Raw genomic sequence first — 15,006 nt, 5'->3', positions numbered from 1 at the left:
CATTAAAATCAGTAAACAAAAGCTCAGATGAGTAATCAATTGGTTTATTAAGGCATATTTTAATAATTCTTTTCTGAATAAGTATTAGTGGAGTGAGATTAGAATTACAAGCATTTCCCCACCCTAAAATTCCATACTGGAGAATGGATTGAAATAAAGCTAAATAAGTGAGACATAAAATATTAATTGGTAAATATGACCGAAGTATAACAAAGATATAAATTGTTTTACGTAATCTATTGCATAAATATGTAATATATTTGTTCCATCGTAAGTGTTGGTCGATCGTAATGCCTAAATACTTAACTTCTGAGGATTCGGTTAATATGGTACAATCACAATTTTGAGAAGAACAATCTGAATGATGAATTTTGAGCCTGAAGGAAGATTGAGGAGATTGAAGACCACTGGACCTCAGTGAAAATGGAACAACAGTTGTTTTGGATGTGTTTAAGGAAAGAGTGTTTGAATCAAACCACTCTTTAATTACCTGTAATCCATTATTCGCATTAATATAAGTGCCTTCTCAAGATTGTTCACCAAAAAGAATTACGGTATCATCCGCATATGAATATATAACCCCATTATATTTGCGTAAATCTGTTAATAACAAATCATTTATATAAATCAAGAATAAAATTGGACCAAGAACTGTGCCCTGAGGGACCCCCTACTTTTATGTACCTATGTATTGTACTCAAATTGTGTAGCCACCTAAATTGTAAGTACTACCCTAATTATAAGCGGTGCTCAAGGGTCTTGTAATAAATAAATAAAAATAAAATACATAAAAAATAACATGTGTATCATACTATTTGTTTAACTCGCAATATGCAAAAGTAAGACGCATCATATTGTCTACAAGGTATTTTTTTATCATCATTATGAATTTAGAGCGACTTTTGTTTCTTTAATTGTGTACATTTGGAGTTTTGAATGTATTCGGTATGTCTCTTCTATACTTTCCTTTTGGTTAAATAGGCAGTCTTTGTAGTTCTCAAATTTTATGTGGTCTACATTACTTTTCTTGATTCCTGTACAGATTTTCTTTTCGTGAACATCTGTTGTGGCCACTGGCATAGCTCAGTTGGCTCAGGTGCTTTCCTCCCGATTTGAAGCTGTGCTTGGGCCTGGATCCGATTCCCGCTTGGGTTGATTACATGATTGGGGTTTTTCCGAGGTTTTTCCCAACTGTAAGGTGAATGTTAGGAATCCATGGCGAATCCTCGGCCTCATCTCGCCAAATACCATCTCACTATCATCAATCCCATCGACACGAAATAACCTAGTAGTTTATACAATGTCGTTAAATAACCAACTAAAAAAATGTCATAATGGTATACTTTTTTATTTTAAGCCAACGAACTCTCCAATAAGTATACAGGAAAACTCATCTTTAAATAAGCCAGGCAAAATATGTATTGAAATATCATTTGGAGAGTTGTGTCAAAGTGTTTTATATTTTGCTTCATATCCTCATAAAAGTTCTGACTATAATAATCTGTAGAAGTGTAACTTTGTCGCCACATTTATTTTTTAGATAGCCATAGTAAAATCTGTACATGAGTAATTTTCATATTCAGAATTCTCAAAATATTGATTTGTTTAGAAAAATTTCTTTCTTTTTGCCATGGATGAAAACAGTTGATAACGGTTCTGTATGAATAAATACTAGAATTAATAAGCTTGGAGAATTTGTTATATGTTTTTGTGACTTTAACATTTGTACAGTTTCTAACATTTTCCACTTACTTATCATATATGCCAAGGGTTCTCAGTCTATCTATACTAATAATAAATCTGTAGCCGAAATTTTTCTGGTAATTTTCGATTTTCCAAAAATAATTGGTCCTAACGTATATAATTAACCACCCTGAAACCGAAAATGGCTTTTTTGAAAATTTTGTTTGTATGTCTGTCTGTCTGTCTGTCTGTCTGTATGTTTGTTACCTTTTCACGCGATAATGGCTGAACGGATTTCGATGAAAATTGGAATATAAATTAAGTTCGTTGTAACTTAGATTTTAGGCTATATGGCATTCAAAATACATTACTTAAAAGGGGGGGGGTTATAAGGGGGCCTGAATTAAATAAATCGAAATATCTCGCTTATTATTGATTTTTGTGAAAAATGTTACATAATAAAAGTTTCTTTAAAAATAATTTGCGATAAGTTTTATTCCTTGAAACATTTTGATAGGACTGATATTTAATGAGATAAATGAGTTTTAAATTAAAATAACTGCCATCTAAGGCCGTGTAATGAATTAAAAAACAAATGACTTCGTCTATAATGGGCCTTGGACAGCAACAATCGAAAGCTATGAAAGATAGCCTACAGAGAATGTCTCTGTGTTTGTATGAAGTAATGTCGGAAGCTAAATTAACCTATTTTTATAATTAAATATTATTTCACCATTGGAAAGTGTAGTTTGTCTAGATGGACATAATGCTATAATGTTATTACAGTAACTTCTGATATAATATAATATAATATGTAATATTATATAATATAATTTAAGTTATTTGAAGGGTTCAGAACTATAGTGGGCCAAGCGCCATTTACTGGTTACGTAGAAAACAAGGGTTAAAATTAAGTTATTACCATAATTCAATGGGAACCTATAACAAGTAAAATAAAATATACACATTAAATCTCAATGATGTCAATCTTCATTAAACTATGGTTGCATGTAATAAAAATTAAGAAACATGTTAAAGGAATTGTCATTGCACCAAAAGAGTGTCTCTGGACCAAAATGATCGCATTTTAATTATTTGGATGCAATTTAAATTAAGTAACATATTAAACGATTTATCCTTCTATCAAACACGAATGTTCCCTGGATCAACTGTCCTATTTTAATTATGTAATTACTTTAAATATTTATTTCTAACGGGTGCAGCGGAGCGCACGGGTATGGCTAGTATACAATAAGAGCCTTTTCTTAAAGAAAGTTACGTGAATCCTTGTCAGGGTACATTTCATTCTCGTATTTGTCATGGTTTCGAATTATTTTCTTTTATTCTGTGTCATTCTATTAAAGAATACAAAGAGACCTTGAAGTAAACGTGTGGATGATTATTGTGACATTTGCAGAGATTACGATTTGTTTCCTATCACAGTGTTCAAATATAATACTCTAAGCTTGTAGTTCCCACATTACAGCTAACATTTCTTAATACTCATACTCCACTAAGGTCATCCTAATCTGCCAACGTAGTAAAGCTGTTGTCAAAGTTTTTGAACCGTAGACGTTTGACGAAACTATGGGATAGTATTTCCGTCTGTGACTTACTAAAGTCACTATATATATATATATATATATATATATATATATATATTTATTACATTTATGTAAGAGGAACTACCCTTTTATATGGAATTGTTTTAGACAAAATTAATAACGTCTCTCCCATCTAAAAAATGTTTATGAAATTTTCTATAGGCGTTACAGGTAGCATTTATATTTTATGTGTACAAACTCTATGTTTGTGTAAGAGGAACTACTCCTTTGTGAGGGGTATATATATATATATATATATATATATATATATATATATATATATATATATATATATATATACACAAAATAAAATTATTAATAACTTCTCTCCTAACAGATTTTTATGAAACTTTGAACAGAAGTTATAGATAGCATGCATTTTTGTGTACAAAGTGTGAACTAATGATCTCAAATTACAGTAGAATTCCAGTTATCCGGACTGATTAGGTATTGAATGTACTGTGCATAAAATGAAACATTAAAAGGAATATGTTTCGCGTGTTAAATATTACAGTACCTGGTTAACTAGTTTCAGCCTGTTATTGGCCATCTTCAGACTAATTGCAATATGTTATATAATGAAATATCATTACAAATAATTTATCAGCATATCAATAACAACCTCATAAAATTACTTACAAAAACACTCCCAAAAATAATATACACTTATGAAAAAATAAATAAATAAATAAAAAATTATTGGATTAACAATATTTTCACCGTTACAATTACACTAAATATAAACATTTACATAGAGATAAAAAAAATTTTACAGGAGAAAAAGTTCGTCCAAAGGGCTGGACTCTGGAAGAGTACCCAAAACGCTCATTGCATTTCCGCGTTGAATAGCAATACTTAAGCGTTGACGCAAATAAGTAGTGCAACGGCGATCACCAGTAATGGAGATCAAAATTTGGCCGATTTGAGATACCAAAACTTTAGCGTCATGACTCCAAGGACCGAAGGTCTCCACAGCAAAGGGGACAAAGATATAATTGTCTAAAAGATGAGCATATTTATTGACTTTCTTTTTCACGGCTAATTCAGCAGCAGATGCTGCGTGTCTGGAGGTATTCGGCAAGTGAGATGGAGCTAGAGTGTCAACGCAAGTGGAGTCCCAAATTAAAGACTTAGTTAACCAGGTACTGTAATATTTAGCACGCGAAAGATATATAATACATATTCCGAAGTGATATAGTGTTAAAAGTTGTAAAATCAAGTGGTATTAAAAGGAACTCTTCATATTGCAGTACAGAACAGAACATTAGTTATATTATTGAAATTTCAATTTATTGCTAGCAAAAATTGCATGTTTACAAAGATTTTATAATTAAACTGTTTTAATATACTGTAAAATCTGTCTATGATGGAATCTTTACAAGAAGGAAATCTATCGATATGGAAAGAGAATCTCATAATGCAACGATTTTATACACAAAAGCCGAAATTGTCTGTAATGAGGGGAACAGAATAGTTTTAAAGAACCATTGATTGCTCATTGCCTGAATAAGATGGAAATTTATTTTTAAGTTAATGGCACAACTACAGAGAAGGCATTGCGAAAATACATATTTGTCCCATGTATGCAGGACGTCAGTACAATTTTATTTAAATGGGTACTGAAGTGTAGGGAGGTGCTGATTTTAAGTGTGCAGTCTGTTAGTTTTATTTTAAATAAAATTTACAAAGAACGTAGAACAACCTGATCCATTCACAACTACGTGAAAATAAAATTATGTTAATCATCAGGATAAGATGAGTTCTGTTACATCTTCTGAATAGGTATTCGCCGTAAAAATTCATATTTATGTATGCCTTTAGTTGTTGCGCATGTTACATAAATTACATGAAAATTTAAGCAATCCTTTATAAGAAGGAAACCTACCAAGATGGAAAATGTTATATGAAACCATCATGTTCTGTCATAGACAGAGTGTACTGAATAAAGAATCATTTTAAAATACTTTTAAATTAATTACAAAATAGAAATAAAAATAAGAAAGGAAAACACTGCTATTCTAGCGCCACCTGAATGAACAGAACGTGTAGTTGGGGACAGTTCAGTAATATTAATATAATACGAATATTATAACAGAAACATAGGCTAGTGTAAAATAATGAATGAAAACTTGATTAAACATAGTTTAGGAATGAATATACAAACATATATTAAGAGAAGCGACTAGAAGTATTTAAAATGTGGATATGGAGGAGAATGGAGCATGTGAAATGGACAGACAGAATAAGAAATGAAGCTCAAGCTGTGTTGGAAAGAGTGGGTGAAGAAAGAATGATGCTGAAACTGATCGTGAAGAGAAAAAGGAATTGGCGGGGTCACTGGTTGAGAAAAAACCGCCTGCTGAAGGGTGCACTGGAAGGAATGGTGAACAGAAGAAGAGTTCGGGACAGAAGAAGATATCAGATGATAGACGACATTAAGATATATCATATGCGGAGACTATGAGGAAGACAGAAAATAGGAAAGATTGGAAAATGCTGAGTTTGGGGTGAAAGACCTGCCATTTGGCAGAACATTATGTATGTATGTATGTATATTAAATGTTTAATTTTTCTATTAAATATTTTGAGATATGTTAATTTAGGGTTATTTTTAACAAGAGAATTTAATTTAGGACCAAAACTTGAGCTGTAGTAATGTACGTAAGATGTTTATATGCATGTTCTCTCTTTAAAACGAAGTATATTTTCTGTCACTGGATAAATAATTTTTAAATTTCATGAAAATCGATCCAGAATTAACGATCCTAACATTTGGTGTTCGGACAATTGAAGTTCTGCTTTACTAGGATTGTCATATTTTACGGATGTAATGAAAACGATGAAGAAATTCTCGCTAAATTTCGACGGAACTACACACGAAGGAAAATGATTCTCGGTAGTTGTAACTATCATTGAAGTACATCGAAGATAAATTAAGTAGGGAGTAGCTTGTTTCGCGCATCGTTTGCGAAGTTTCATGATGCATTAGCCGGCCGTGAAGTCCCTGACCACGATAGTTTTTTTGAGGTCGAGAGGTTCCGTACAAGGACAACAAGAAGCGGTGAAACCTGTTGTATGGACCTCGCCTCTCGTGTCCACACATTTCCATTGTTAACCACCTTAACACTGGGTGATAAAATATTTTATGTTACTTCCCAGTGCCCATACAAGACATCATTCCAATGAAACTGTAGGAATCGCGCCAAAAATAAATAGGCCACAACCGCGTCCTTACCTCATTCATCTTCTTTTTTTCCATGGTCAAGTCAGTGTTTGGGTTTTTACTGAAGGATCCTCGTCTTGCTGGTCGTCCATCCTGGCGGCCCGGGTTCGATCCCCGTTATGCAGTGATGGAATTTATGTTGAATAAGGCAGACGTTGCGGAGGATTTTTCTCGGGATATTCCCTTTTCTCTGTATCAGCCGTGCCAATGAGTACTCGCTGTAGGAACTTATCTAACGCCGCTTATATTGACGTGTAACCATTCGCTTCTGCCTACTTTTCAAATCCAACAATTGCATTATTGTTGCCAGTGGCGCCAAATTTTGGAAAACACTGGGTGGGCTCAAACACTTGACTTATAAGTTAAAATAAATAATAGTATGCCTAATAATAATAATAATAATAATATTATTATTATTATTATTATTATTATTACTAGCTGAAAGTACGCGGCGTTGCCCGGGTTTTCCTTTCTGCTTCTATTTTTAATTAAACTGGTTATTAAATTTTCGGAAATCTCGGAAACCTAACTATACACAACCAAAACGAATTGGCTTTACTAAGCTTTCCTCGCCCATAAAGATGAATCTTTACTTAAGTCACTTATATGAATTAATGAACTCAGCCAAATGCCTGCCAGGGTTAACTCAATTTAAGACAGCTGTAAATCAGCCACCGAAAAGAAAACATTTCATCATGTGCCTGACGTTAAACTGTTGTTTTAAATTTATTTATTTATTTATTTATTTATTTATTTTATTTATTTATTTATTCTGGTGAAGTTAAGGCCATTAGGCCTTCTCTTCCACACCGCCAGAAATACAAATAAAGTAAAACCCAACGAAAATACAATTCCTTCTCCTCTTTCTGATCAGTTTCATCATCGAATCAATATTATACATATATAATTTAATTTATATTGGAAGATTTTTTTACATCTTGACCGCTATACACCCACTTATATCATATCCAGTTTTTTTTAATATGACTTGAAACTATATCTCATAAATTCAGAACATATTATATTAATTCTAATTTTACATACAGAATACAGATACAATATTAATTCGCAATAAGTCATTCTTTAACATAAAGACTAATATTCTGAGAAACGTATAGGCCTACCGGTATTTTAGAAATTAAGAGATTTTTATTTCCACAACGCTTAACATATTAAATTTGCAACGTGAACAACAATATTTTGAGAATAATGCAATGCTATTTTCAGTGAGCTTATGTACAGTCACATACTACATTAGTAACATAAAAGTATCATTGAATTGATTATTTATATGTGTAAAATCTTTTTTTTTTTCACTTCTTTGTATAAAATATAGTTGAGGATGTGCAAAACACGCAGTTTTTTAGTTAATGTCTGCAACTTTGAGCGACTGTCCTTGAGCTTCATTTTAATATGGCCATTACAAATGCTAGTGGCATTGAAATTGCAGTTGCTTAAAATTGAATGAGTATCCTAGAAATACGTGGAATAAAAACATCTACTTTTATTTTTGCATTTAATATCATCAATTATATTACGTTTCGTATGAGTTTTTCACACCAATTCTTATTCGTGCATAATTTTGGTGGGTCAATATTTCGCAATAGTACTATTGGTTATTCAATATTAAGTAAATTATGTGGTAGCAATCCTTGTAGTTTCAAAGAATTCTAGAATTCAGTTGCATAAAACAATTTTCTCACTATCTACAAAACTGCATCGAGGAATTCATAATACGGTCCTGGAATGCATAAAGATACTTATTGCATGAATTATCTAGTTTTAGCCTTCATGATCTGTAACAACAATGTAATTTAATTTCGTGTTAAAATTTCCAAGGCCTCGTGAAAGTCGATGTTGAATACAACAGACAATAATAAAAAACAATTGACTGTAGAAGATTTTGTATTTTAATATTATGCATGAAGATTTGATCCATTTAATTTTATTTTTTATAATTTTAATTAATTTAACTTCCATTTGTACAATTTTAATGTAGCCTATATTCTTCTCCTGGTTACTTACTTACTTACAAATGGCTTTTAAGGAACCCGAAGGTTCATTGCCGCCCTCACATAAGCCCGCCATCGGTCCCTATCCTGTGCAAGATTAATCCATTCTCTATCATCACACCCCACCTCCTTCAAATCCATTTTAATATTATCCTCCCATCTACGTCCTCCCCTAAAGGTCTTTTTCCCTCCGGTCTCCCAACTAACACTCTATATGCATTTCTGAATTCGCCCATACGTGCTACATGCCCTGCCCATCTCAAACGTCTGGATTTTAAGTTCCTAATTATGTTAGGTGAAGAATACAATGTGTGCAGTTCTGTGTTGTGTAACTTTCTCCATTCTCCTGTAGATTCATCCTGCTTAGCTCCAAATATTTTCCTAAGCACCTTATTCTCAAACACCCTTAACCTATGTTCCTCTCTCAGAGTGAGAGTCCAAGTTTCACAACCATACAGAACAACCGGTAATATAACTGTTTTATAAATTCTAACTTTCAGATTTTTGGACAGCAGACTGGATGATAAGAGCTTCTCAACCGAATAATAACACGCATTTCCCAGATTTATTCTGCGTTTAATTTCCTCCCGAGTGTCATTTATATTTGTTACTGTTGCTCCAAGGTATTTGAATTTTTCCACCTCTTCGAAGGATAAATCTCCAATTTTTATATTTCCATTTCGTACAATGTTCTGGTCACGAGACATAATCATATACTTCGTCTTTTCGGGATTTACTTCCAAACCGATCGCTTTACTTGCTTCAAGTAAAATTTCCGTGTTTTCCCTAATCGTTTGTGTATTTTCTCCTAACATATTCACGTCATCTGCATAGACAAGAAGCTGATGTAACCCGTTCAATTCCAAACCCTGCCTGTTATCCTGAACTTTCCTAATGGCATATTCTAGAGCGAAGTTAAAAAGTAAAGGTGATAGTGCATCTCCCTGCTTTAGCCCGCAGTGAATTGAAAAAGCATCAGATAGAAACTGACCTATACGGACTCTGCTGTATGTTTCACTGAGACACATTTTAATTAATCGAACTAGTTTCTTGGGAATACCAAATTCAATAAGAATATCATATAATACTTCCCTCTTAACCGAGTCATATGCCTTTTTGAAATATATGAATAACTGATGTATTGTACCCTTATACTCCCATTTTTTCTCCATTATCTGTCGACTACAAAAAATCTGATCAATTGTCGATCTATTACGCCGAAAACCGCACTGATGATCCCCAATAATTTCATGTACGTACGGAGTTAATCTTCTCAAAAGAATATTGGACAAAATTTTATACGACGTCAACAAAAGTGATATTCCTCGAAAGTTACCACAGTTGGTTTTGTCCCCCTTTTTAAAAATAGGTACAATTATGGACTCCTTCCATTGTTCTGGTACAATTTCCTTTTCCCAAATAGCAACTACAAGTTTATAAATTTCGTTCTTCTCCTGGTTATGAAGGTTAAATGTGCAAACTTTAGCACATATCGGTCAAAGCGTGTAGATTTGTATAGGGAACATACACACCCACATACATACATACATACATACATACATACATACATACATACATACATACATACATACATACATACATGCATGCATGCATGCATGCATGCATGCATACATACATACATACATACATACATACATACCCACATACCCACATTCAATTTTATAAATTAAGATTGGGTGGGCTCCGGCCCCAAGAGCCCGTATAAGTTGGCGCCACTGATTGTTGCAAACAAACAGCGTCCTACTGAAGCAACATCAACTTAAAATATGTCTATTTATAGCTTAAAATCTTAATTTATAGCTGGAAACCACGTGTAAAAATTAGCACTGTCTAGTGCACTCCTAAATTATTTTTTTTTAATTTGTGCCCTAAATAAATTCGCCGTTTTAAGTAATAGTAGTTTATAACAATTAACGTCTTAATTTAAATTCAGTTGTGTAATGACTATAGAATGGTCAGTATAATATATCATCAATTTTATTATAACGTTTTATTGTTCAGAAGTGAAGTTAATAGGTAATGTTACGAGTTACATGGAAATATAAATATTAAAGTCCCGTCGCTCTAATTTCCGGCAGTCAATCACATTGCAGGTCGGCAACATTTAAACGTGTGCGTCTTGTGGTTCGCTGGTGAAGATGTTAAGCATTTCCTAAGGCTCGATAAATACTTAATATAATCGCCCGCGATTTTGGCTCTTTCGTTGGCGTTCGCAGAAAGCACACAAGGACGTTATTTGCCGCTCAGTTATTTGCTCAACTACAGTGCGTTTGATTTATTATCATAGGAGCTACGACATGATAATGTTTAACGGTGTGGAAAATAGATCCCTCGTCTGGTAGCTCGACTACGAAAGAACAAAAATGTCGAACGATACTACCTACCTAGACTTTATAGAGCCTTGATTTCCTAAGACCTAAGCAAAGAGGAGGAGTCACGCCGGGAATAACAGCGTCGCGACTATAATTTTCAGTGCAAGCATTATGTATTTATTTGTACGTAGTTTGTAGTGATATTTACGTTATGTACAAACCTTTCCTCCCCTTCGCGTTGGACGCTCTCCTCTCCTATATCAAACCAGGTACCGGCACCCGTGGTAGCATTACAGTGCTCGCGATTTCCTAGACGTGCAGTGAAGTCTGACTAGGCTGCCCCATATCATCCACCAACACTCTTCCCCTCATTTCATCTATCATCTGCAATAGTCAACAGAAAAGTGTGTAAGAAATTATACGTAATTGTAAGTGAAAATACTGTAATTAAAAAAAGAAGGTAAATTTATGTTCATAGCTAAAGTGAGATGGGAAGAGGAAGATAAGATACGAGAAACGTTGGGTTATAAATACAATGTTAGAAGTCTCGTCGTGTTATATTGACTAAATAAAGCAATGTAAATGTTTTAGACCTAACAAGAGTCAAATGGCATGAAGTATAGGTAATTGAGGCCTTGATATATGAAAGGTGCTAAGTGCCATTTACTTTTTAGAAATTGGTATGTGCTATATACCAATTCAGATTGCATAATAATCGGGGCAAGTGTCATGAGACCTCCAATCAGAACTATGATCGATATATAACACTGGACAATGCTGCACAGTAGTATCAGTTCTTCTCAAGTAATTATATTTCTTATTTTTGGCACTTAGCACCATTGCTATTTCAGGGCCTCAATATTTAAATGGATTTTTATTGTAAAAGTTAAGGCGAATACTGGAAAACATAAATGTAACAGAACTACCATTAACTAGTTTTATGGAGTTGTGTATATGTTTGATGAAAATCACCTGCAGTAACTATACAGGTATAGGCTGGGATGAAGACTTTGAGGTTTTTCGATATAAGAAGGGCATTGAGTTCCGGACCCTGGAGCTTATAGTCATTACTCATTAGTTTTATTGCTGTTAGGTACTCGTTCGAGGATGAGACCCGCCATCTGGCGTTATTCTGAACAATTACCTAGCCAAAAAATTCCATTAATCAGAAATTTGCCGTCGCAGAAAGTAACCCAGCGGTCCCCTGACTGGAATAACGTCAAAATTGATTGTCGCCATATAAAGAGAACGTCCCGCGCCGTGGCGTCGCGATCTAAGGCATCCTGCTTAGGACTCGCGTTACGGAATGCGCGCTAGTTCGAGTCCTCATGGGGGAAGAAATTTTCTCATGAGATTTCGGCCAGTGTTTGGGACCTGTGCCCACCCAGCATCGTGATGCACTTGGGAAGCTACGATAGGTAGCGAAAATCCGGTTTCGCAAACCAGCTATAACGGCTGGAGGGATCATCGTGCTAACCACACGATGCCTCCATTCTGGTTGGATAATCGTTCACCTCTGCTTCGGCATGTGGACATGAGGCCAGCAGCCGGCTGGTCGGTCGGTCTTGGCCCTTCATGGTCTGTAGCGCCATGGATATGAAGAGAACTCCGCATATCGCCCGAGCGTGAAGTGATCAAGGGAGGATTTGATATATTGTTCAGTTACATAAACTCACCATTATCTTCTGAGCATGTGGGAAGTCCGCAGTTAATTGTCCAATCAAGTTGTTTGGTGTCTGATCATTTCTTAAAGGTGGAGATGACTTGCACTCTTTTATATTCTTTGCACGTTGTAACTTCTTTCACCTTCAGGGGATAATAATGAGGTAGCAAGAGCTATGGCTCGAATCCCATCTCATGAAGTCCTCCTCAGAGGTCTATGTTGTTATCATCTTTGCCAGTACATACGGAGTGCGCTGGATTTTTAAAAGCGATAAAAATTCTTTGCATTGCTTCCGATTGTAGATAAACTGTGCTACGGTTAATCCATATTTTACGAATTTTTAAAATTAGATATGTAGGTTGCTTTAAAAATGTTTAAATTGCTTCACGAGCGATAAAAATTTTTTGCATAGCTTCTGAGTGTAGATAAACTGTATTAAGGTTAATCCATATTTTACGAATTTTTAAAATTAGACATGTAGGTTGCTTTAAAAATGTTTAAATTGCGCCACGAGCGATAAAAATTCTTTGCATGGCTTCCGTGTGTAGATAAACTGTATTAAGGTTAATCCATATTTTACGAATTTTTAAAATTAGACATGTAGGTTGCTTTAAAAATGTTTAAATTGCGCCACGAGCGATAAAAATTCTTTGCATGGCTTCCGAGTGTAGATAAACTGTATTAAGGTTAATCCATATTTTACGAATTTTTAAAATTAGACATGTAAGTTGCTTTAAAAATGTTTAAATTGCGCCACGAGCGATAAAAATTCTTTGCATGGCTTCCGAGTGTAGATAAACTGTATTAAGGTTAATCCATATTTTACGAATTTTTAAAATTAGACATGTAGGTTGCTTTAAAAATGTTTAAATTGCGCCACGAGCGATAAAAATTCTTTGCATGGCTTCCGAGTGTAGATAAACTGTATATATTTTACGAAATTTTTAAAATTAGACATGTAGGTTGCTTTAAAAATGTTTAAATTGCGCCACCAGCGATAAAAATTCTTTGCATGGCTTCCGAGTGTAGATAAACTGAATTAAGGTTAATCAATATTTTACGAATTTTTAAAATTAGACATGTAGGTTGCTTTAAAAATGTTTAAATTGCGCCACGAGCGATAAAAATTCTTTGCATGGCTTCCGAGTGTAGATAAACTGTACATATTTTACGAATTTTTAAAATTAGACATGTAGGTTGCTTTAAAAATGTTTAAATTGCGCCACGAGCGATAAAAATTCTTTGCATGGCTTCCGAGTATAGATAACTGTGCTAAGGTTAATCCATATTTTACGAATTTTTAAAATTAGATATGTAGGTTGCTTTAAAAATGTTTAACTTGCGCCACGAGCGATAAAAATTCTTTGCATGGCTTCCGAGTGTACTGTAGATAAACTGTGCTAAGGTTAATCCATATTTTACGAATTTTTAAAATTAGACATGTAGGTTGCTTTAAAAATGTTTAAATTGCGCCACGAGCGATAAAAATTCTTTGCATGGCTTCCGAGTGTAGATAAACTGTACTAAGGTTAATCCATATTTTACGAATTTTTAAAATTAGACATGTAGGTTGCTTTAAAAATGTTTAAATTGCGCCACGAGCGATAAAAATTCTTTGCATGGCTTCCGAGTGTAGATAAACTGTATTAAGGTTAATCCATATTTTACGAATTTTTAAAATTAGACATGTAGGTTGCTTTAAAAATGTTTAAATTGCGCCACGAGCGATAAAAATTCTTTGCATGGCTTCCGAGTGTAGATAAACTGTGCTAAGGTTAATCCATATTTTACGAATTTTTAAAATTAGACATGTAGGTTGCTTTAAAAATGTTTAAATTGCGCCACGAGCGATAAAAATTCTTTGCATGGCTTCCGAGTGTAGATAAACTGTAAATATTTTACGAAATTTTTAAAATTAGACATGTAGGTTGCTTTAAAAATGTTTAAATTGCGCCACGAGCGATAAAAATTCTTTGCATGGCTTCCGAGTGTAGATAAACTGTATTAAGGTTAATCCATATTTTACGAATTTTTAAAATTAGACATGTAGGTTGCTTTAAAAATGTTTAAATTGCGCCACGAGCGATAAAAATTCTTTGCATGGCTTCCGAGTGTAGATAAACTGTACATATTTTACGAATTTTTAAAATTAGACATGTAGGTTGCTTTAAAAATGTTTAAATTGCGCCACGAGCGATACAAATTCTTTGCATGGCTTCCGAGTATAGATAAACTGTGCTAAGGTTAATCCATATTTTACGGATTTTTAAAATTAGATATGTAGGCTGCTTTAAAAATGTTACATTGCGCCACGAGCGATAAAAATTCTTTGCATGGCTTCCGAGTGTAGATAAACTGTATTAAGGTTAATCCATATTTTACGAATTTTTAAAATTAGATATGTAGTTTGCTTTAAAAATGTTTAAATTGCGCCACGAGTGATAAAAATTCTTTGCATGGCTTCCGAGTGTAGATAAACTGTGCTAAG

Source organism: Periplaneta americana, chromosome 15, assembly GCF_040183065.1.
Source record: "Periplaneta americana isolate PAMFEO1 chromosome 15, P.americana_PAMFEO1_priV1, whole genome shotgun sequence".
In the NCBI taxonomy this organism is placed as follows: Eukaryota; Metazoa; Arthropoda; class Insecta; order Blattodea; family Blattidae; genus Periplaneta; species Periplaneta americana.
The sequence above is the reverse complement of the archived record's forward strand: the minus strand, read 5'-3'. Positions refer to the sequence as shown.